This window comes from Spermophilus citellus (genome assembly GCF_964194105.1).
Source record: "Spermophilus citellus genome assembly, chromosome: 2".
Taxonomy (NCBI): domain Eukaryota; kingdom Metazoa; phylum Chordata; class Mammalia; order Rodentia; family Sciuridae; genus Spermophilus; species Spermophilus citellus.
The window spans coordinates 216,318,226-216,344,259 of NC_138183.1; the positions used below are offsets into that span (position 1 = coordinate 216,318,226).

General features: G+C 34.2%; 1 protein-coding gene across 1 annotated transcript in view; it reads left to right on the top strand.

Annotated features, from left to right (window-relative positions):
- GAS2 (growth arrest specific 2) overlaps positions 1-24,920 on the top strand; it is a 365,744-nt gene extending 340,824 nt beyond the window's left edge. Inside the window, exon 9 of the mRNA XM_081275817.1 lies at positions 24,795-24,920. The gene's annotated coding sequence lies outside the window, so the exon portion shown is untranslated. The remainder of the gene's footprint in view (positions 1-24,794) is intronic.
- The last annotated feature ends 1,114 nt before the right edge of the window (positions 24,921-26,034 follow it).

A 26,034-nucleotide genomic window follows, 5' to 3' on the forward strand; every position in this document is an offset into this window, starting at 1 on the left:
AACCTTCAGCCAATTTTCAACATAGTCTAAATAAACATCTTTTAAGAGAGATGTTGCTTGGTTAGTAGGTACAGTTGCCGATTATTATTTTGCTAGGACAAGTACAGGTTCTGTCATATGGTAAAAATATGACTGCTTACAGACGCATTCATGTCTCTATGGAGTAGGTAATTCTAAGAAAAGGAGTAATGGTTCCTGAATTGAATGAATAAAATATGCAGTATATCTTTCACTACATTCCAAGCACATTGTTCAGTACAAATGATATACTAGATGAATAATTTTGAATTACTATAACAGTTCTTTAGAATAAACTCTAATTTTTCATAATGGTAACATCTATTATTTTTGGAAGCATATTTTTCTAACTTGATTAATTTATGGAGGAACAATAAATAATAACAACTGCTATTAATGAACTCTGATTATGTTCCAGAAACTGTGTTAAATTCTATTCATGTAATCAATGAAACCAAGAGACAATTGGTTATATTAATTTATTTCATTCCTCAGACACAAGAAATCAGTTACATGAAACATTTAATTGTTGTTGTGATCTGTGTTCACACAAGGAAATAAAAGGATGCTAGGAAAAAGTGCAGCCAAGTAATCTCTCTTATTTGATGCTTTACAATAATCCCATTACATAACATTACAGATGCATTAATCTGACATCTATCACTATTAATTTTTATATCCAATGTCACAGAAGGGTGGGGCAGAGGCTAAACTGGAACTGAAGCATTCTGATATGTATGTTCTTGTTCATTTTAACACATGGAAGTTGTGCTGCACATAACCATCAAATACCTGGTTAATCCTGTCAGAGAGTAAAGCAAGACCACAAGTTTGCTGACTTTATATCACATATTTCCTCCTGCCAATGCATTTTCTCTACAGAGATAAATACAAAGTATGGAAAGAGCGAGTTCAGCATTTTTATGAACTAAATGAACAAAAAAATAGCAAATCAATTTAGATTTTGTTCCTAATGGTAACATAAATCTCAAATCCATACTTTTCTGTAGATTTACCTGTGTGAGAGAAAATGTTCCTCATAAAAGTCATGCAGGCACAGATATAATCTTTTGAATTTTACTATTACAGAGATGTTTATGGGAAGAAAAGTTTTATGTCTTATATTAAAAGAAAATGAGATTTATTTCAGTGCAACCACACAAATAACATGAGAAAGTTTGCTTAAGAAATCCATCAGTTTGGTTGTCTTTTGTAATGTCAATTTGTGTTGCTTTATTTTTTTTTATTATAATCTGAAAATCAAATTATTGCTATGATTGAAGCATGAATTTCATTTTCTGTGAAAGAATTGTTAATTAGATGTCATGCTTCTTACATAATTTTAGAATTGTGCATTTGTTCTGTTTCTTACTTTGCAGAGAAAAGTTCTACTCTAAAATTTTAAGATTATTTACCTTAGTAGATCACTTTGTAGACAGCACTGTAATAGCTAAAGATAATTACTAAACTTCACTGAGAACTTATCATCAACATCATAAAATTCAGAAACATTTAACATTGCAGATCCCAACAGTCTGACATGTTTACTTCAAAATACTAATAAGTGTATGTGTTCAAAATAAGCTTATTATTTTCATATAAAAAGAACAAGCTGCAGTGATAGTTACTTTCTCAGTAGTAGCTTGTTTCTCAATGCATTTCCCTTCTATTTGGCTTTATGCTCTGAATATAAAGACATGATTTCTTCTAAATTTCCAAATTTTCACGAGAGATTACTAAATACTTCAACTATTTCTAAACAAAATAACTAAAAGCAATAAGCCATGTTTAATGCTTTACAAATTTTTGTCACTTTAACTTGAGAATTATGATTACTTTATTGGGCGTATCTTTGACTTTTAACTTGGAGGTTTTGTGTTGGTTTGGTTTTCATACTAGGAATGAACCCAAGGATACTGTACCACTGAGCAACCTCCTCAGCCCTTTTCTTTTCTTAGATTTTGAAACAGGCTCTTGCTAATTTACTCGGGCTTGTCTCGAACTTGTGACCTTCCTGTCTCAGCCTCCCACGTAGCTGGAATTATAGGGGTGGGCCACCATGCCTGACTGGCTTAGAAAATTTTTTTTTGGAGAGAGGAAAAGAATGTTTAATTCAGAAAAGCTGATATTTTTATGACTAGAATGGGGGTATAAATGACACACAATATCACCTTTTCAAATAATGAAAAGACATTGATTGAACCAATATTTATTGGGTACTTATTAAGCATATGCCCCTAAAGATAAATTAAATAACAAGATCATGGCATTTGCAGGGAAATGGATGGCATTAGAGCAGATTATGCTAAGTGAAGTTAGTCAATCCCTAAAAAACAAATGCTGAATGTCTTCTCTGATGTAAGGGGGGTGACTCTAAATGAGATAGGGAGGAAGAGCATGAGAAGAAGATTACCACTAAATAGGGAAGAGAGGTGGGAGGGAATGGGAGGGAGAAGGGGAATTGCACGGAAGATGGAAGGAGACCCTCATCGTTACACAAAATACATGTATAATGATGTGAGGGTAAAAAAAAAGAAGTGTGTCACATTAGATTGGGTAGAGAGAGGTGATGGGAGGGGAGGGGTGGGGAATGGGGGATAGGAAGGGCAGCAGAATAAAATAGACACTAGTATTGCTGTATGTATAAACGTGGATGTATTATACAGTGATTCTGCAACCTGTACACTTGGGAAAAATGAGAAATTATACCCCATTTGATTCAAATGTGTGATATGTCAAGATCATTGTATTTTCATGAGCAACTAATAAAAAAAAATTTTAAAAAGAAATTAAATAGCATTTCTGTCATTAAGAAACACATCCCTTTTATGGTGAAGGTGTGGAGGATAGACATAGACAACATGGGCAGGTTGCAAAATTTCCATTTGGCTATTAGCTGTCCAAATGTCATGAACAGAAAGAGCAAGAAACAAAGCTAGATACAGCATAACTTCTAGTTGTCAACGGAACACACACCACTTCCTCAAAAATCCTAAAAGTATAAAGTGATATCAGTGGTTGGCCGTCTTCTTCCACCCCTACCCCATATTCATAAAAAAAAATATAAAAAAAAGTGAGCAGGGCTTTTCCAAGGTGCCCCTAGGAAGAACCTTAGTCAGATGGTAAGAAAAGTCATTTCCACTGCAGTCTTGGGTGGTCAGAGGAGTCGCTTCCATAGACATCAGAAACAGAAATAGGATTTCCTGACAATGAGGGGAAATCTCAGATGAAGAAGGAAGTGGCTGCTTTCTAGTTAGATCATCCTTTTGGTTCTCTCAGTAACTGTACTTTTTAAAGATATACTCATACATTGTTGGTTGAACTGCAAATTGGGAGGGATTTGATGCTGCATGAAATCTAGATTTGGCATGATCAAGAAAATCCTGTGATTCCAACTGTTAACATAATAAGTAAATCTGTAAAGATTGTTATATGTCATGTTTTCTAGAGTATTCCAGAAAGACTGGTGACATATAAAGACATTAAGATTGTAACCCTAGTATGTAATTTTATATAACCCTGAGGGTCTCCTTCCATTTCCATGCAATTTCCCTTCTCTCTCCCTTTCCCTCCCACCTCTCATCCCTGTTTAATGTTAATCTTCTTCTCATGCTCTTGGTCCCTACTCTGTTCTTAGTTACTCTCCTATACAAAATTACATACAAGAGGAAGTGAGGGGTAAGGGAAAAATAATACAAGGGGGAGAAATGAATTACAGTAGAGGGGGTAGAGAGAGAAGAGGGAAGGGGAGGGGAGGGGGGATAGTAGAGGATAGGAAAGGCAGCAGAATACAACAGACACTAGTATGGTAATATGTAAATCAATGGAAGTGTAACTGATGTTATTCTGCAATCTGTATACAGGGTAAAAATGGGAGTTCAAAACCCACTTAAATCAAAGTGTGAAATATGACATATCAAGAATTATGTAATGTTTTGAACAACCACCACCACCACCAACAACAAAATATTATAACACTAAAAAAAACCCAAATGTTTTCCAAATCTTTTTTCATAAAAATTTAATACATCTTCTCCCTAAATAGCATTTGTCTGTATGACTGAGTTCTTAAGTGAATTAGATGGTGTGAAATTGTGTTCCTTAGAAGGCAAATAATTGAATTTATTATTTTCATCTGAGGTGTTAAATTATCAGCACTGTGAAACACACATGTGAAAGTCAGTAGGCCAATGGAGTGAGCTTGACTGGGAATAGAAGACAGAGGGCAATTAAGAGTGCAGCAAGTACAACTGCTTCAGCTAAAAAAAAAAATCCAGCCTCAACATTTATTGTCTACAAATTTGGTCATAATAGTAAACCTCTCCACAGTTACTTCTTTATCCTTAGAAGTGCAGGCCACTGCATCCCACATTCATTGCCAGACACAAGGTGTATAATAAAAAGCAATTGTTTGTATGAATGAACAAAGTTAATGGATGAAAGAATATGTCAATAATTTATGAAATTTTAGAACTGAGACTAGATTTTTACCTAAATGTTTATTCTTGAATTAATGCCTAAAATTCATAGAAACATACTTTGATTCATAGACTGTAAAAATACATAAGAGCTAGGAAGTTTCATAATGAACACAAACAATTAGATGTTATGCTCTAAGATATAAATGCTATAAGAAATGCTCTAATAAAGAGCTAGACTATTTCAAATGACAGAATTTTATTTTAGCACCTTGCAAAGCAATTTATTTATTTTTCTGTTACTTGTATATTATTTTTTAAAAAAATTGTCTGCAGTGAATTGTTCAGTGCTGGGCATATAGTACATTCACAATTTTCATATCATGATTAAATGATAAAGATATATAAGCAAGAAGGGCATTTTATTAAGAGAGAAAGGTAAAATGAATTCATAATAAAAAACAAGTGAAGCAGATCTGGGGAAAGATCGTCTCTGTGTGTTAAGTGGAATAATGAAGGGTGTGGGTGTGTGGAACAGAAGAAGTTTCAGAGAGAATAGCATTGCACTAAAATGATTATGGATTCTTTTGCCCAGCAAACACAGTAAATTATCTCAAGCTGATTCTATAACATTTTTCTGAGATAAAATTCACATATATACAATTCGGTCAATTAAATTGCACAACCTGTTTCCAGTATATTCATAGAATCATGTAGTCATCACTACAAACAATTCAGAAATCATGATTCAAAATATCAAAGTCTCAAGATTAATATTAAATATTATGCCTACAATTTACTCAATATAGCATCCTGCATCTACTAAGTATCTTTTAATACATTTCAGCCATATGTTTTTATTCAAGTAAATTGTAAGTGACAAAGTTTATGAAAGGTCCCTACAATTTTCTGAACCTCCAACCGCCACAATCATTACATTTGGAAACAATTGTTGACCCATTCAATAATGTTCAGAAAACACCTAGACAACAACTCAAGTTTTATCAGTCATTGAAAAGTGGATTTTTAAGAGTCAGTAAATCAGTAAATCTAAGGAACCATCTGAATCGACTGCCTGTCTATAGAGGAAAGGGCAAGCCAATGTTCTCTGCAAGGAGTCCTTCCACCAGCAAAGGTCATAGAAGAGGCTGCCACTCAGGGCCTCCTATGGCTTCCTAATGGTGTCGTGCCTCTGCTTACCCATACGACACATACCACAGAGAAAAGCCTCCCCTGGGCTTTCTCTCAGCAAAGCTTTACAATCTTTGAATTTCAAATGTCAGAAGAGGGAAATGCAGCTGTCCACAAGTACTGGCTTATGACTTCATATATTTTTGAAGTGAAAAAGAATAAATCATAGTATGTTAAATGCATTTTTCAGTTCTCTTATAAGTGTAAAATACCAAGTCTTTTTCCATACAACAAAATTAAATTTAAAAATTCCCCAAAAAGTTTTTGAGGTTTTGATAAGAGTATACCAAGTATTGCAAAATCTAAATGAAATCAGAGACAAATTTTCCAATCCTTTTTTTCATTGTTATGAGAAAAAAATTACATAAATTTCACCTCAGAGCTATGTGTGCTTGCATGTTTGCAAATGTTTCTTTAAAAGACTGTATTAAAGTCCTTTCTATGATAATTAATTTTTGAAACTTACTTTTTTTTTTTTTAAGAGAGAGTGAGAGAGGAGAGAGAGAGAGAGAGAGAGAGAGAGAGAGAGAGAGAGAGAGAGAGAATTTTTAATATTTATTTTTTAGTTCTCGGCGGACACAACATCTTTGTTGGTATGTGGTGCTGAGGATCGAACCCGGGCCGCACGCATGCCAGGCAAGCGCGCTACCACTTGAGCCACATCCCCAGCCCTGAAACTTACTTTTAATTGTCAAAAATAATGTGTATTATTTGGTACCATGTAATATTTTATTCTATGTATAGATTATAGATCTAGTCAATCAAATTAGTTAACATATCCATCACCTCATCAATGAATCATATTTTTGTGGTGAGAACAATAAAAATCTATTTTAAGCAATTTTGAAATATGTAATATTATTATTAACTATTGTCACCATGCAGTACCATAGATCACTAATTCTTATTCTTCCAGTGGGACTAAACACTTCACCTTTTGATTAGCAGTTTTCCTTTTCCTCTCCCTTCCCTTGTCCTCACAGTCTCTAGTAACCACCTTTCTATTCTCTTTTTCCTTAAGGCCAATCCTTTTTAGGTACTGCATATATAAATAAGATCACACAGTGATTCTCTTTCTGTGCCTGGCTTATTTTGACTTAATTTAATGCCCTGCAGTTTCATCTGTTTCTCCTCCTCCACTTCTCCATTCCTCTTCTTCTCTCTCCACCCCTCCATCTCTTTCTCTCTCTCTTTTTTTTTTTCTGTCTGGTTTGGGAATTGAACCTAGGGTCTCACAGGTATGAGGCAAGTACATTAAACAAAAAATAATACAACTGATTAGTCAGCTTTTTCACTGTGATGACTAACAGATCTGACTAGAACAACAATAGAGGAAGAAAAGTTTATTTGAGGTCTCATGGTTTCATAGTCCATAGAAGGCTGCCTACATTTCTCTGGGCTTGAGATAAGGCTGATCATTATGACAGAGTATGTGGTAGAGGTCTGCAGCTCACATCATGGTAACCAAGAAGTAGGGAAAGATCTTCATTTGCCAGATACAAATATATATATATCCCAAAGCCACTCCCTAATTGCCACCTCCTCCAGCTACACCCTACCCCCTTCATTTACAACTCAGTAAATCCCTATCAGGTTATTAATTCGCTGATTGGATCAAGCACTCACAACCCAAATAATTTCTCCTCTGAATCTTCTTGGATTGTCTCACAAGTGAGCTTTTGGGAGGCACCTCACATCCAAACCATAGCAATAATTTTACAACAGGGTACGTATATTACCATAAATACAGCACATGTATCATGCAATTTATTGAGCCCATATTATGTGACAGGTAATAAGCTATATTTTTACCTATAGTGTGTTCACTTACATATATTTATGTGTCATATACTATTTTAATACTCAAACCATAAGTTCAATGGTATTAATATACCTTTCTTAAAACTGCTGAAATCAAGGTACATGGATGTTAGTACCTTTTCTAAGATATTGCAGAACCAGTAAATAGAAGACTGTGGTTTTGATCCTGAGTACATGTCCCTATTGCTTTCTGTTATTCCACAAAATTTTCAAGTGATTGTCTGTATTGCCTTTTCACTACTTAGTGAAATTATAGCCGCAAGGCTACAATTAGAATCCTTGTGTTCTGACTTTAGAAGCTATTCTCTGAAACTTTCTGCATGCCATCTTGTGTGAACAAGGATAAGGACAATGTACTTGGTTTTATAAGAAGTAGAATGTGACTTCTCCAGATAAGATGCCAATCAGGAAGGGATACTGAGGTTGAGCCAAGTGAGCTATAGAGTGGTAACCTAATAGAATGGAAAAGAGAAATGATATGCTGGACAGAGGAGACAGGTTGTGAAAGTACATTAAATGGCAATGAACTTAAAGCATTAAAGGAAATCAGTGTGGCTGAAAAAGAAAGTGTAACAACATGGATCTGCAGATTTATATTGTGGTCATCTCATGCACTGAAGATGAAAATGAAAAAAATATACACAAGATGCCAAACAATATTGAGGAGACAGATACATTTAACATGATTTAAACATTATACAATATAAACATGTACCAATATATTATATAATATCCCATAAATATGTATATTTTTGTTCTTATCAGTTGAAAATAATTTAATTTAAATAACATAACCCTGAAGAAAAAGTCATCAGTTTTAAATTGAGGCAGATAATTATCATAATTCAGTTTCTAATTTCTAACTATAGCTACAGCTTTCTTAGATTCAATTTTGGTTCTTGTTTTTCATAAAATTTCAAATGCTTTTCAATTTTATGTGAGAAAAGTTAGAAACTGATATGGGAGACTTATTTATATTCTGTAGCTGTAAGAAAAATCTGCATATTGGATTTGTATGTTTGGAAATTTCAGGAAAATGTCTTTGCCCAATGTTAATTAGTAAATTTAAAAAGAAAAGAAGCATTTGCTCATCTGACAAGAACACTTGGTAAGTAATCAAATCTATTTCACATAAAGATAGATTGCTGGATATGAAATTGAAACTTTATTGCAACTTTGTGCAACAGATATATTATCTTATGACCTGTCAACTGTTTAGCCATAATTATGATTTCTATGTACAGAACACTCATTTTGTCCTTCCAAAAGAGAATTATATATTTGGACAAAATTCACAAGAACTCTAATTAATAAGTGAAGCTACTTGCGTGTTAGTCCTTATAAAATTCTCTTTAAAGTCAACCCTCTTGGAATAAAACGACTCATAATTAGCAATTCAAATCAGCCATTATACATTTTTTCTCTTTTCCTTATTTTTGAAACACATGCAAGTAAATATGGGCAGACAGAAAAAAAACAATTAGAGATGTGCTAAAATATTTTAAAAATATTTTTGTACCAGATATTTTCCAAGGTTTTTTGAGTTCATGTGTTAATAGATATTTTAAAACATTCTGTAAAGAGAAAAAAAAATCCATATTCAAATTATAAATGTGCTTGTATATATACAGATTCATTGTAAATGACAGTTTAACAGAAATGGAAAAAAACTGGTACCTTGATGTCAGATAAAAGATAGACTAAGACATATAACAGTTTTCACTTAAACCCTATTTAATCCAACACATAGTTATAAAATTTGACTCTACCAGACATGGCATTAATATTGGAGAAATCTGATACACTAAGGTCCTTCTTCTCTAGTCCCTCTTTCTAGTAAGAGGGGTACAGATTCAAGGAAACATTTATCGTAACAAAAATGTGTGTTCTAATGGGGATGCATAGAGAGTGTGGTGAGCTAAAAGGAAAAAAAAAATAATGAAATATTCACGAGAATGTTCTTTTGAAGCCAGGTCTTGACACCATTGCAAAGCAAAGCTGACTCTGCCTCCCTTTCTGCCTCTGAACATTTATCTTCCCTTGTCATCAGGTTAGATGACACTATTTCTTGCTGTTCTTAACCAGCATGCCCTTCTCATTCTGTTCCCTTTGCTTGATGGTCCCTTTCCAGTGTCCATGTTTCTATACAAATGCCCCTTACACTATTTGAATTTTAGCTCAAAAGTTACTTCCTTTAATAAGGTATTAAACATTTCAGAAGAGTTAGAAAAGAGGACTTTTAATGTTCTCACCACAAAGAAATGATAAATGCATGAGATGATGGGCAGGTTAATTACCTTGAATTATCAATCTGCAAGGTATCTAAATATCAAAATGTACTCCATACATGTGTACAATTATAAAATATCAATTAAAAAAACAAATTAAAAACAGCAAGTGAAGGTTGGGGATATAGCTCAGTTGGTAGAGTGCTTGCCTTGCAAGCACAAGGCCATGGATTCAATACTCAGCACCACAGTAAAAAAAAAAAAAAAAAATCAAGTGAGCCTCTTATAAACAGTGAAAGAAAGCCACCACCATCCTTAAACTTTCTGTAATTCTTCCTCTTCTCTTATATCATTCCATCTTGTTTGTTATATTGCAATGCTTTCTGAAAAGTTAGAATTATTATGTGAATGTTTTCCCAATGATAACCTGAATTATGTTCTAATCATTGTTCATCCCTCATTCTTAGCACAGTAATTAAGGCTTAGTTGGTGTTTAATAAATACTGATACAATGAAGTTAGGTTGAGGTTAGGTTAGGTTGAGTGGCAGGTGAGGTAGAGTGGAAAGTTGAGTGGCAGGTGAGGTAGGGGTTATAGAGTCTCAACCAGGCATCCACATTTGTAAAGGCAAAAGGGTAAGTGAGCATGATGATTTCTGGTAATGGAAACTAGTCCAATGTGGATGCAGAAACATGGATATAGAAGGACAGATATATAAAAGGGAATCTGAGGATCCAGATTGTGAAGGGCCTTGTATTGTCTCCAAGGAGTTTGGGTCACCCTTGAAGAATAGAGAGGAAATATGGAAGGACATCAAGGAATATGATCATCAGATCTGTGTTTTGGAGAGATGACAAGTTGGCGGTATGGATGATGAACTTTATTTGCAGGACAATTAAATATACCAGTTATGTGGTATATTAGATTCTTATGGCTGCCATAATGAAATAGGGTGATTTTACATGACAGATTTATATCATTATAGGTTGGGAACTTAAACATCTAAGACCAAAGTATAAACAAGTTAATCTCCTTGATGCCTCTTTCCTTGTCTTACAGATTGGCCACCTCCTTTCTGAGTATTCACATGATTGCCCCTCTGCATGTGTATGTATCTGATATCTCCCCGTGTATGAACAAATTTCCTCTTCTTATAAAGACATCAACCATATTTCAGTAGAGCCCCACAAAGGACCTCATTCTTGTTCAAAGAATTTTCTCCAAATATGGTTACATATTGATGGACTATGGGTCAGGTGTCAATATATATATATTTTGATGAATCCAATTCAATCTGAAACAAGTAGGAAATAATATCTGTCTTGTTTAAAGGATGCAAAGTTCATTCGATTTTCAAGTTAAATCTGAGAATAATTATTTGTAAACAAAAATATATAGGCATATTTATAAATAAATGTACATATGTATGCATGAGTACAGCTAATGTATATATTTATATGTAAATATTTGTGCATATATACATATGAATTTGCATATTTGCATATATGCATTTGTAAAGAAATACACACATGTATATTTATATGTTAATATGCCTCTGTATACATATACATACATTTATATGTAAATATGTATCTATAAACATCTGCATAATTATTTATATAGTTTTACATAACTATATGCCTATATGCATATATATGTGCACATATATCATTTTTGTGCTTTTAAATATATTTTCAGAAAATATAATTCTTTACAGATTTTCTTTATCGTTGTGACTACTCTCTGCAACATAAGTTTACACATTTCCAGCAACCAATTGAGATGTCATGAACAAAAAGATTCTGATTTTAGAAAGGCATCAACACCTGTTGCAAGTAAGTATGCAATGTACAAGAAACAATTTTAATACAAGTACCACTGAATGAAGAATGAGAACAATAGTTCCATGAATAGTACAATTGTGTCTGTGAAATAAATCTATGGAGAGACTCTCTTTAGCAATGCTCATTTAGGACATTCAATTGAAACATTGTTTTGTTCTTAAAGGAATAGAACTTATTCCAAAAAAGGATTTGCCATTCTTTATTGTAATGCTTCTGCAAAACTCACCACCTGTGAACTTAACGGATGCTTTGTTAGCCATCCTGATGTTCCACTGAAAGGAATTCATTTGCTGAACATAAATTATTGAGATGATCATGAAATTTGTTGCTCTCAACAGGATTCCCATCACCTAACTGGGACTGACCTAATATAATTGTAAAGTGATATTTTAAAATACCAAGGGAAGGATTAAAGTTTGTGGGGGAGATGTAGTATTCTCCAGAGTATACTATGTGGTCTACATTGGCAATCATTATATGGTGCAATTTCTCTTGTAGTCAAGATTCACAAATCCATTGAGTCCTGGATGATAAAATAATAAGTAGCTCAACTAAACAAAAATCAAACTACATTTCTCTTAAATCTCTGATGTTACCAAAGAGGTAAAGAGGAATAACTGTTTTTCTTGCAACTATGGGTAGAATTAGAGTAATGATATTCTTGTTGCCCATCTTCAATACACTTGAAGTGCTTTCTCTAGAAGTCTTGGTTTCTAAGGGAGAAATGTTTTTACAAAGGTCTACAACAAGAGTTCCATTAAACTAAAAATGAGAACATCACCTGGCTTCTTTGGGCTGTTCACATTAGTTAATTCACAAAGAGAAGATTGATTTTCTGGATAGGGAATTTGATTCTAAATAACAAGTGTACTAGTAGACATTTTTGCTCCTGTCCCTAATAGATCAGCACAAATGTAGAGGAGGAAAAGTTTGAGGGCTCATGGTTTCAGAGTTCTTAGTCCATAGAAGGCTTGTTACATTGCTCATGGCTTGAGGTGAGGCAGAACATCATGGCAGAAGGGTGTGGCAGTGGGAAGCAGCTCCCATCATGATCAGAAAGCAGAGAGAAAGAGACACCATCTCCAGATATATATATATATATATATATATATATATATATATATGTATATAAATATATATATATGTATATACGTATATATATATATACGTATATACATATATATATATATATATATATACATATATATATATATATATCTCCCAATTTTCACCTCCTCCAGCCACATCTTACCACCCAGTTATCCGTATCAGGGGATTAATTCACTTATTGGATTAAGACTATCACCCAATCATCTCTCCTCCAAGCTCTCTTTGCATTGTCTCACATGGGAGATTTTGGGGGACACCACATCTAAACCATAACAGCACAGATAAATTTTGTTACTAAGATACAATAGGGATAAAGCGAATCTTACCAGGAATGCAGGAGGTCATCTGGAGTTTCTCTTAGAATTCCCATGTGCAGTGAATAGAATTACTGGAAAATGAAAACAATTGGTTTGTTTGTGAAGGGAATTCTTCTGGTACAGACTAAATCATAATTATCTAAGGCACTTGCTGAAGACAAAAGGGAGCAGAACACAGTGATTGTAATTATCAAACATGCCCCATGTGACCAATGAAAACTGTGATAATCATGAGTACTTTTCCTTATTTTGAGATACAAACACCTGCACATAATTAACATTTTACTTTTATTCTCCTGTATTTGTCGAACACCTAACATGAGAAATATTAATATCAGTAAATCTTGTATCACAGTGTTTATTTCATCAGCTATCAAATTGTGACTATGACTCAGGTAGAAGAGGAAGGAATATTATTCAAGGAGGGTTAAATGGATTTTGTATCTTATTTGGGAAAGAGAATTGTCCAAAGGACATTTGCTTATGATGTAGAGAAGCATGATTTTGTTATTGTCTTTATTTAGAAATCATGTTAAGTCACACAATAAAGCAGAGGATGGAAGAATAGAAGATTATTGGATTAGACAAAGGGGAATGAAGGGAAGGGAGAGGATAGGAATGGGAATGACAGTAGAATGAATTGGACATAACTTTCCTATGTTAATAAATGAATACACAACCAACCAGTGAAACTCTACATCACATACAACCACAAGAATGGGAACCTAATTAGAATAAGTTATACTCTATGTATGTATAATGTGTCAAAATATAACTCTATTGTCATGTATATCTATAAAGAACAAATAAAGAAAGCAAAACAAAACAAAAACATGTGAAGTATAGCTAACAAAGTTGTACGTAAATGTGAGGTTGTAAGGGATGAATTGTATTGGGATTTTATTGTGTCCATTTGAGATTGACAGAACTATATTTTCCTGAAACCCCTTGCTGTTATTATTCTAAGTTATTTCAGCCAGATTTTTAAAAATAAAAATTGAAAGGAAGTAGTGAAATAAAAGCACTATGCATTTTTTTGCGGGCGGGGAGGTACTGGAGATTGAACTCCGGAGCACTCAACCACTGAGCCACAGCCAAGCCCTATTTTGTATTTTATTTAGAGACAGGGTCTCACTCAATTGCTTAGCACCTACCCTTTCCTGAGGTTGGCTTTGAATTCATGATGCTCCTTACAGGGGTGTGCCACTGCTCCCGGCTTGTCCTATGGTTTTTAATTATGAAGTCAAAGCAGTTCACCAGGCAAGTGGTACTTAACGTGTACTGTCAGTTATCTGCTGTTGTTTAGGGCAAAATGTATCCTGTAGGAAAACCTCATCATCAAATTTGCAAAATTAGAGGCATGAGATACTCTTGCTACTTCTAGTCTGTCTACACCAATTTCACTCATCCTTTCAAATTCCTTTTAGTTTTTGCTATCCCCATTGTTAAGTCTTTCTCCCTCTTTACTGCCTGCTCACATGGCTGTAGCCTGCAGGTTGAAACTGAAAACAAGCAAATCCCCTGGACTTATTGAATTGTTTAAGACCAAGTAACTGTAATCATTTGAATGTGTGTGTGTTCCAGTAGTTGGCATCGATAACTGATTCCTGACTGAAAAAATTAGTCATGGGACCTGGAGAAGAAAACATTATTAATTTTAGCATAGTCTTCTTTTATAATTACAGAAATCTTAAGTGAAATATGTATGTGTATCAGTTGTACCCATTTATTATTCTCACACAGTATATAATTATGCCCTGTGCTCCTATATGCATATATTTGTACCTTACGCATACACACACACACACACACACACACACACACACTTTTTTTTTTTTTTAAGACAGGGTACTGCTAAGTTGAGGTTGTCCTTGAACTTGTAATCCTTCTGCCACATTCTCTGAAGTTGCTGGGATTGAGGATATCTGACCCTGTGCCAGTAATATTTTATCAATTTTTAACAATAAAATACTGTCAGTTTGTCATTGTTCAACCAAATATTATGCTTTCACAGATGTGGAAAACATATTTTAACTAGAATTGAAAAAAAGCCAATTACTTAGTTTTGTTAAAAAAGGAAGCCTTTTCTCACCATTTAAAAAATGCAAGAGTGATCATTATATATATATATATATATATATATATATATATATATATATATATATATTCTAAGAAAGATCAATTTTCTCATTTAAAAATATTTTATGATTTGAGAGTTTGTTTAGGTTTGTAAATACATATTAAATTTTAAATCTATTTTCATTCTCATTTTTGTTACTTCATTCTATTTTGAAGAACTAGAAGAATTTTCTTCTGACTCTGGTCACTCTTTCAAACAAACATTTTCAACATTTTTATTTATTTTTTCCTCTCTAAGCATGTCACCCAAGGTAAAAATGCTATTACAGACCAGATTAAGAGAAAAAAATATGAACTTGGCATCTGACAGCAGTTACTTCTTCCAACTCAAGATTTTATTCCCTTCCAGATTTGAATTATAGTGGGAACAGATGGACAGCCAGCCAATAAATGGTCTGTTATTGAATTTGTTATCATATAAAGCACAATGAACTCATAAATATCTTAATTTGAATTTCTTTGGCAGTAGTAGAACTCTGTCTATGTGTCAATGTTGCTGGTACTGCGTGGGAACTATACAATTTAGATAGACACAATGGCAAAATACAAAGATGGTAAAGGCCCAGAAGGTAATTATAACATCACATTGTATGAAAAAAAGAAAGATAAATTACCTCAGAACAATATATTTATATCAAATATTGCATTTAGACTTAGTATACAGAAACCATCTTTATATATCAAATAAAAATCACATTGAGGAATATGCTTTTATATTTCTTAGAAAATTTATCCTCCGGGGTTTGCTCAATAGGCAGCAATTCAAGTTCTAGTTTTACTGAGTAAATTAAAAATTTGGAGAATTAAAACTCAAACTTAGATTCTAATGTATGTTTGTTCACTTATTCAAAATAATGTTCTCCTTATCTCTCTCAAATGGCAAGAATATTATGTAGTCAAGAAATAGCAATACAGTAATCAGGAGATTGTTCATTAAAATTTTATGACCTCTTTAAAGACATTATAATATTTTGTTCAAATTGTTAACCATTCTGCAATTAATTGCTCTTAGAAATACTTAATATGTAGATCCAACTGCAAAGTGTTAAATGCAAGATACTATGTGTTGTCTTAATAATGTTTTATATTAATTATAATTATTGGATATATTTTTTCTAAAATTGTGTTTTCCAATATATTATTTCTAAGGAATTTGTAAGAATGCTTTGAACATTGAGAAAATGCATACCAATGAAATTTGAATCCCATGGTACATCAAATTATTTTTAATCAGTGACTTTTACTTCTTTGAACAGTAGTAAATATGCATAATAGTTCTCTCACATGCATACCAATAAACCCAACCATCTGTTGTACACTGAAGACCCTACGATGAAGAGGGATGGATTAAAAAGTATTATTTTCTCTAACTTTGTATGCCCATGACAATTTGACTTCTAATACCTCTCAGTAGAAAGAGTGCATATTTATCTTTTGATTTCATGCTTGTCACAGGAGTTACATTGGTTAAAAGAATGTAAGCATCCAACTCTGCATGCTGTATTCAATGCAAGGTTAAAGAAACATCTCATAAATTTGCCAAGATTCATTTATTCCACAGTAATAGCATGTTTTAGAAAAAGAATATTCCATTAGTTGGGATCCACAAATGAAGAAGCTATGTTTAGCAAAATGGAGCAGAGACACACAGAGCTGAAACTAGGCCCTGAAAATATTTAGTGAGAAGAAAGTAATGTTTTATATTTTGTAACATTGTTACTATTCTCCTTCAACCATTGCTATTTTATTTAAATTAGAATTAGAATTTATGGCTGATCCTATCTGATGCCCTTTTGTTATCTGCTTATATGATTATTTTTTTACTTTTTAATTTATTGATTCAATGGTTTATGATGATACAGCTCCAGAATTATGACAATATTCCTGGAATAAACACTACCTAGTTATATGCTTTTCATGTACTGTTTTTAATATACCATTAATATATTATGCTTTTAATATACTGTTTGATTTTATGTGATAACATTTCAACTGAAATTCTGTGTGTGTAGTAATAAGTTAGATAAGGTTGTGGCACAACCTTTGGCAAGAACTTTTTTTAGTATTCTGTGACCTGAATAATTGAAGTTTCACAGAATAGTTTTTCAAAGATTACTGAGAACTTTAAAACTTTCTATACTAAATTCCCTTTCAAGATGCAGCTTGAGAAGAAGTTATAATCTTTCTTTACTTATTTCACATTGAATAAAACTATAGAGAAAGTAGAAAACCAAAGGATAAGCACTTAAAGCCAGAAAGTAAACACATCAATGGTTCAGATATTATAAAGGAGTGAGAAATATCGAAAAGATGAACAGTATATGAGATGTTACAAGACAATCTCCAAATGGAGGACCAATGCCAAAAGTGAACAATAACACCCAAACTATTCTATACAGGATGTAGTGGACATTAAGGGTTGAAGTATCATCTTTCAATAAAAAAAAAAGAGTTGAAGTAGCCAAAGCAGGAGCAGCCAAGAGCTGCATTTCCAGTGTCCTGCAGTAAGTGCAGAATCTCAGGCAAGAGAGTCAGGGTGGTGTTGTGGATGGGAGGAAGGAGAGGGACTGAATACAGAAGGCTAGCTCTGAACATAGTACCAAGCTACTCACTACATTCTACTCTCTCTAAAACTAGGCAAAGATTTAAGACACATTTTACTTTTTATTCCCTCTAAGAATTTAGTACAAACAGACACAGAAGATTTTCTAAATTGGAATTAATTGCAATTATGAGCACAAATCAAGTTGTCTAACAGATCAAGAAACCTAAGACAGACGAAAGTCAAACATAGAGAACCTAAACATCAGTCAAATGTTAGTTTAAAAGGCATGCTTTTAAATTCAAATAAGTATGATGATATTAATTATAGGAGCTAACATTGATAATTTCTTGCATGGCTAGAACCCTTTCAAGTGTTAAGCATTCTAAACTAATTGGGGGGGAGGGCGATATGATATATGATAGTAAACTACAGTCATAAAAGAAGAACAGGGAATCGAGAAAAAATTAGTTATCTCAAAAATGAAAACTGTTGGGTAAATTAAAAATAAAAAGGACAGACTGGAAGAAGAATCAAACTAGGGCTTGGAAGAGTTAGGTAAGAAGTTAGTCCAGAAATCAGTAGAGATGGAGAAAGAGATAGGAGACATGAAGAAATTCTGTGAACCATGGAGCATGCAATACATAGTTCCAACATTTAGGGTATTTGAGAGCCAGAGGCACACATGTGACATAGAAGACAATATATGGTTGGCCTAGAATTGAAGAACCAGTGATCTGATGAAAAGAAGAGATTTTATGAAGAAAATAAAGTAGAAAATTTAGACATAGTGACAAAGAGTGATTATGATGACTTCATAAGTAAAATTAAACCTAAATCTCTCAGGAAATCCTGACCATGGTATACTGAAGTTAAGACCACAATGGAACACTTTCAACAGAAAGATGCAAGGGTTCTAAGACAGATAGGAAAAATATTTCCAGTTCAAGTTCACTTATTAAAAACACAAATGTTAAAAATCAGTGAGCTGTGCTTACATGTTAAGTTAGGCAACAACCAAAATAAGCCTAAGTATACAAAGAAATTAGTAGAGAAAAAGTAGAAATGAATGTAATAAAATTTTTAAGTAGAGTTAAAAAAATCAGAAGTTTTAAAATGACATAATAACAATATATATGAAACTTCTGAAGTATAATTAAGGAACAGATATAAGGGTCAAATAAGATAAATTTAGAAACAAAGATATAGCATAAATCAAAAAATCAGGGGACTAAAACAATGGTAAGAAAATAACATGAAAATTTTAATCTAATTTGTTTCTGAGAAATACACATAACAAAAATGTTTCTAGAACCAGAAAGTAGAGTTACAGTGATCAAATAGTAATCTCCTGAGATATTGAGATGTTTCTTTAAGATGTACCAATCTAGAACCCTTTCAATCACCCAAATAGTTTTCTTCAGGTGCTGGGGATTAAATCCAGGGCCTCAAAAATAAAGGCAAGTGCTCTACCATTGAACTCATTCCCAGTCCTCAATCACTTATGTCTTAAAAATCACCTTCTCAGATTTTCCTGATGACCTTAGGGAAATCAGTTTCCCATTCTTAACTTCATCATCCTACTGATTTTTTCATGGCTCTTTATATTAGTGCTTGGGAATTTGTTATGCTATTAATGTTGTATTTTGATATGATAGCAACATGGTTAAATATTTATTATCTAATTAACTGCTCAACTGACTGATTTAGTAATACTATTTATTTTTTCCAATTCTTTATTACCCTTTTTCCTACTTTCTTCTTTCTTACTCTCTGTGTTTTTGTTAACATCTATGACCTTCTTCTTTTCCTACTGAATTGCAAATTAAACAAATTAAGATATTTCTTCCAATGACACTTTTAGAGATGAGTTCTAATAATTTTTTAAGAAACAATTTTCATCTTATTCTTACTTTTTCATTTTTAGAAAAAGAGGAGATGACACATCTTCCTTTTCCATTACCCATCATGCTTCCTTCATCTTGTTTGAAAGGAGCCCAAATCATTCCATAATGATGAAACTCAAAGTCAGTAAAATCTCAAATGGACTCTTATAAATAGAAGAATGCTGATAGGAGTGACAGTATCTGTATGTGTACTAAAAGGATTAAGTCCTGGAAATGCCAGCATGGGACAACATGACCAGGTCCCTGTGGACCACCTGGAAAATCATTGTATGATCAGAAAACACTGTTGTGAGAAACCACAAGTCACAGTAGTATGCAATATAAGATGGAAGGAAGTTGAATCATCAGGGATTGGATTGGTGGAGTGTAATTGGAGTTCAGGACTTATAACACTGAGGGGGTGGAAGAGGACACTAGAAGAAACAATTCACCTTGGTTGGGCATGCACCTCTGCTTCCTGTCTCTATGACAAAATACCTGAGAAAAGCAACTTAAAGAAGGAAGCACATATTTTGGCTCACAGTTCATATTTTCCATGGTTTGCTTGCTCCATTGTTTCTGGACTTGCAGTGATGTTACGTTATGGCTGAGAGCATGGCAAAGCAAAGCTATTCACTTTTTAGAAACCAGTAGGCAGAGAGAGAGAAAGGAAGGAGCCAGAAACACAACAGAGTCCCCAGCATTATACCCCAAGGACCTATCCGTCCAACTAAGTCCCACCTTATACAGTTCCCACCATTTTCCAATAATGTATTCCACTATGAGTTCATCAATGGTTTAATCAATTGATGAGGGCAAAATACTCATAATCCAATAACTTCCCCAAAGCTTCACCTCTGAATATTACTGTACTGCGTAATATTCAGACTTCAACATATGAACCTTTGAGGGACATTCCAGATCCAAGCCATAACACTGGGAAACAGCAAAATGGTATAAGTTCCCTAATATGAGAATTTTGATTCCTGGATCCCTTGCCCTGTGTATTAGTCATTAGTTAATAAATTTATTAAAAGCACAAGTAAATGAGATCAGAATTGGAAATAAGTCATATATTCTCGAATCCTTCCCTCTTCATTAGGGCAACGATTACATTTTAATAACCAATATGTCTACATCAGAAACATTCACATTCCTTTCTGTTTCATAAAACTAACAATCTTTATAACCAACTTTTCTTTTCATTGAAGATTTCAATGTAGCTCACTTTTTAGACCATAGGCATATTTTAATGGGCCAAAGAATGGAATGGTTCTTATTGTTGTTGTAGATATGGCATCTTCTGCCACATCCTGCAGTGCCATTAATTTTGGTCCCTAGACTGTGCAGTAAGGGGATGGAGAAAAGACAGACAGACACACAGAGAAAAAGCTGGGTCTTGGTGGTTGACTGTTATCCTGATAGGGAGATAGTGACACACAACAAACTCAGCACATTTATTATATAGGTATAAACATCAAAAGGATTTATTTTCAGAAAATTTCTTCAAAGCAAACAGAAACAAGGTAATGAGTTTGAGTAGCCTGATTATAATTATCAGCTCGCACCCATAACTTTCTACCCCTGACCAGCTGGCACCTGAACTTCAAGGCCAAAAACTGACTAGCTCTGTAGCTGGCACAGAACCTCCTACTGAAAAAGGTATCACCATAGAAACAGAATTCTCAAGAGAGGTATCGCCTTTGTCTCAGGACAATTCAAGACCCATAAGTCAGTTGCTGCCCCTGACAATCTTCTACATAGATGAATTTTGCATCTAATTTTAGATTTTTGCATAAAAGACAAACAATATGCTTTCATCTTAGAGGTAGATAGCGTAGTGTACTTTCTTTACTTTAGTGAGTGGCAGGCATGAAAATGAGGGCTCTAACTGCTGGGACAAGTAATTGACTTAGGGCCCCAGCGCTGTGCTGTGAATTTACCAACACCCAGTTCATGCCAAGATCACACTTCCAACAGGCTGCTCACAGTCACTGATGGAACATAGCAGGAAACTGTAGCAGCATTGTTTCTGGAGGGTGATTTTGGCAGAGGAACACTGTGACATCCTTCATGAAATTTCTAGAAACTGTACTGCAGGGTAAGATGCTCCCATGCAAACTTCCTCTCTCCCTCTACCACATGGGTCAAATATGCATCCGCATCCATTGCTTCCTGTGGCTCCCTTCCTCTTTACCTTCACAGCCAGTGTATTTAGTAAACCTTTTGCCCATACGATTATGTTTTGATGTCTGCTTCTCAGAAGATCCAGATTAACAAGAGAGTCTCCAATTGCTTTAAGAATATTGGTTTTAAACTTGTCTTTGATATTATTTCTGGAGAAATTACCTCTGTCTTCTTCTTTTAACAAATTTTCAGATATAACCACCTTAAGGGTTGAAGCAAAAACAATAAATGAGCAAAACAAACATACAAACAAAAATGTACTGCAGTAATTCTTGTGACTTGCTACATACATCAGTTTTTGTATTCTACTTTTCTGATCTAGGACTAAACCATTTCTACTTTTTAATAATTCAAGAAACCAAGGCCAGAAACAAGCACCTTAAAAAGTGTATGTGAAGAATATTGTTCTTTTTTTTTTTCTTAAATTGTGACAGAATCATTTTAATCTCACTTGGATTTCCATATGAAGTGGAGACCTTGATATGTACATATTCTTTAAAAAGATGAGAAAGTTTTCTGAGATCCATGGAGGTTCATTTAGAGGACTGAATTGAGGGCTGAATTTAAAGCATGTTAGAAATACCCATTGTACTGTGAAATCAGTTTGGTGCCAGACATTTCCCCCTACTTTGCATATTTGCCATACTTTGCACCAGAGTTGGGAGTACTTTGCTTTAGTTGTGTCCCTCTGGAGAAAATACTTGAACAAAAGCAGTGGTCTCGACTTCTCAGCTGGACTCTGCTACAGCAGTGTGTGTAATTTTTCTCCACTTGTGATCCTCCAGGCCTCTGTCAGCTGGTTTCTTCATTCTTTCTACACAGTTTGCATGGAAGGAATAGGAGAGAACTCTAATTGCAAATGCCTTGGGAAGCCCTCCTGAGTTTGGGGTTCCTACAGGAACATAATGGCAGCCTTTAACCCATTTCCAGCACATTTTGTCTTTGAAAATCCTTCAAATAAAAACAAAACAAAAAATAATAATTTAAGCAATTTTATAAGACAGATACCAAAAAAAAAAAAACACAAAAGTAGAACAATCTACACCTTTAGGCACTCTACAAAATCATCTTTTCCCTATTGTACATGTGGAGGGTGTGAGTAGATCTGCTGGGGACCACACAGTTAGAACAGAAGGTGTTACTGTGTGCCAGTGAGACATCAGAATGACTGTTTTGGTCAGAATTGGGAGAATCACAGCAACAGCAGGAACAGTGAAGAAGCCCCTAAAGCCCAGCAAATACAATTCCTTCCAAGAGTAGGGAGCCCCGCACTATGTGGTAAGAAAGAGCTAAGGGAAGTGCCAGAATTGACAGGATGACTGGGAAAGCTCATGTAAAAGATTTGGAAGTTTGACCTACAAAGCAGGAGTCTTTCCTGAATAGACTGCTTGAGACATGACAGAAGAGGGCGCCCGTGAGCTGAGAAACCCAGGCAGCTTCCCTGAACTGCATTTCCTGTGCTCATAGTTTTGACCTCTAACTCTCCCTCACCTGCTGAGGTGAGATAACTGGTCCTGAGGGACTTTTACTAATAAGAAAAGGAAGTGGAGACCAGAAGTGCTGAGGGCAGAAATAAAATGAGTCAAAACACTCTCTGGGTGCCTATATCATTTTCACAGATCCTATAAACTCATTACTATTTCAAAACAAACAGACAATGCCCTGCAATTGAAAACAAAAGGAAACACATGGGTCATCACAGCATAAACCTGTCTACAGTCTTAGGAAAAGGTATTATATGCATAAAAATATAAAAAAGGACTATTCCATTTCATTCCCTAATTTAATTAATAACAATGATATTACTAATGTTATCACAAGACATGATGAGAAAAACCAATGACCATATCATTTATTTTGCATCAAGATTTTCAATGCTGGAGAAGACAGATATTCACCCAAAGACTATAAGTAAGCACACTGCCATGTTAACATTGAGCTGGATATATCAACATGAATTATTTTAAAACCTGTCTCCTAAATATCTCTTACCTGTAGCCCTCAAAAAAAAAAAAAAATGACCTGTAAATTGTCTAACCCATGGACTGATTTCCTGGTGCCTATGTGCATTAAAAAAAAAAAAAAAACTGGAGTTCATTAGGGAAAAAAATATGATTCCAAGTGTGAGGCAGAAAGGGAGTAAAGAGTAAAGATACCTGGGGTATTTTTTATTGAAAGAAAATTCCAAATATTTGTGAGGTGGTATTAAAAAAATGACAACATAAACTGCTTGAAGCCACCTGAGCTGAAAAACACTGTGATTTAAACATTAAAAACAATGCACATAGTTAATAGTATAATGTATATTATATCTATATTATGTTATGTCATGTCTATGAAAACCCAGTTGTCTATGAAGACTTGGTGGGGAAAGAGGAAGAGCCTGGGAAAGAGGGAAAGAAATCAAATTCAATTGGCAGATAGAGGTGGGTGTTGTGGTAGTTTCTTCTCATGTGCCAGCTTTGACCTCATCTGTTGCATGTACATTTGGGGTCCTTGTCTATTTGTTTTGTCTCATACACTTTAGTGACTGATTCTTTGTGCACATAGCCAAGGGCAACTCCATTTCCCTGCACTCTGTGCCTCTTGCCTCCTATACTGGAGATTTATTTTTCATAAGAAATCATTAGATAGTGTAAAGCTTGCTTGAACTCAGGTAAGCAGTAAGCCTTTGAGTAATGGGAGATAAAAAGTGATTGATAAATTATCCCTTTCTTTCCCTGGATGGATGATCCTAAAACAAAGCAGTTTATAGGATCTCTCAAAAACCAAACAAACTAGCAATTGCCTTGCTCATTTTAAGCAGCAGCCAAATTTGTAATGCACATAATATTTGCTCTACCATTTTTCTTACCTGAGTCCTCTTTCCCAGCATTTCTGATCCTGCAACATGAAGGAACACAGCAAACTGATAACCCCATAAGCTGTTGTCTCAAGACCTAGAACCTAGAATTCAGGTTAATACACCCTAAACAATTACTGTTTTTTGCAGCTTTATTTCTGATAAATAGCTCAGTTAAAGACGAAAAGTTTAACATGAGTAAAAAAGTATATGTATGTATAAAGAAATAATAGCATTTGAAATTATCTTGAGGGGCTGGGGATGTGGCTCAAGCGGTAGCGCGCTCGCCTGGCATGCGTGCGGCCCGGGTTCGATCCTCAGCACCACATACCAACAAAGATGTTGTGTCCGCCGAGAACTAAAAAATAAATATTAAAAATTCTCTCTCTCTCTCTCTCTCTCTCTCTCTCTCTCTCTCTCTCTCCCTCCCTCCCTCCCTCCCTCCTCTCTCTCCTCTCTCACTCTCTCTTTAAAAAAAAAAAGAAATTATCTTGAGGCAAACCAGGTAAAGAGTATGAGAGACTATTAACTGAATTATCAATGGAGAATGAATATTTGACAAAGTATCATCATGGTATCACTTTTTTTCCCAAATAGGAACTATTTAATGAAGAGATTGTTTTATTACCACTTCAAGTCCAGTGCTCAATTTTTTTTACAAAGCAACCATTTTGTCTAAGACAAGTACGGATATACTTAAGAGATAATTGACAAATTCATGAACTGTATTAGACATTTGGGAACTAATACTTTTAATCTGTTTCACCCTAAAGCTACATGTATTGAAGTGGTGGACCTGTCTTGTTAATTGAGTCAAGAAAGATAATCTTCTGTTTCCAGGATAAAGAAAAGAAAGAAAAGACTGAAGATCACTACAATGTCTACCACAATGGTGTCAACATTTTCTGTTAATAAATGTGAGTAGTAATCTGGGGTCATGGTCCAAGAATATATATGTTTTAAAGTTTTCCAGGTATGATATACCATCTTATTTCTGTACAATTGAAAGATAAACTTGCTGTTTTCTAATGAAGGTATTCAGACGTAGACTAAATAGGCCAATGTGTAATCTGGGTATGTTATTATTTAAAATTGTAAAATGAATGTGTAGCTTGATCTCGTATGATGACAATATAACTTGTAGCCTTTGTCCTTCGGACCCATTACCATGACTCCATGGAGGGGGCTGGAAGGGCTAGATGCTGGGTGCACTACGCATGATGCTGTCTGGTTGTATTTGATTAGTTCAGAGGAGGGCTCTGACCTAAGATGTATATATCACACTTTTATGACAAAAATATAAAATTTTAATTTACAAAAACCTGAAAGTCTTTGGGACTCAACACATTAATGAAGCTGAAATTTTAGAAGTCGTCCTGCATTTGTAAAGCCTTGGTTATTTATTTATTAGGCTTACCAGACTCATATTCCTTTTGTAAAGAACAGTATAAGATAATTTCTGTTGCCTCTAACTTAGAGAATATTTAAACAT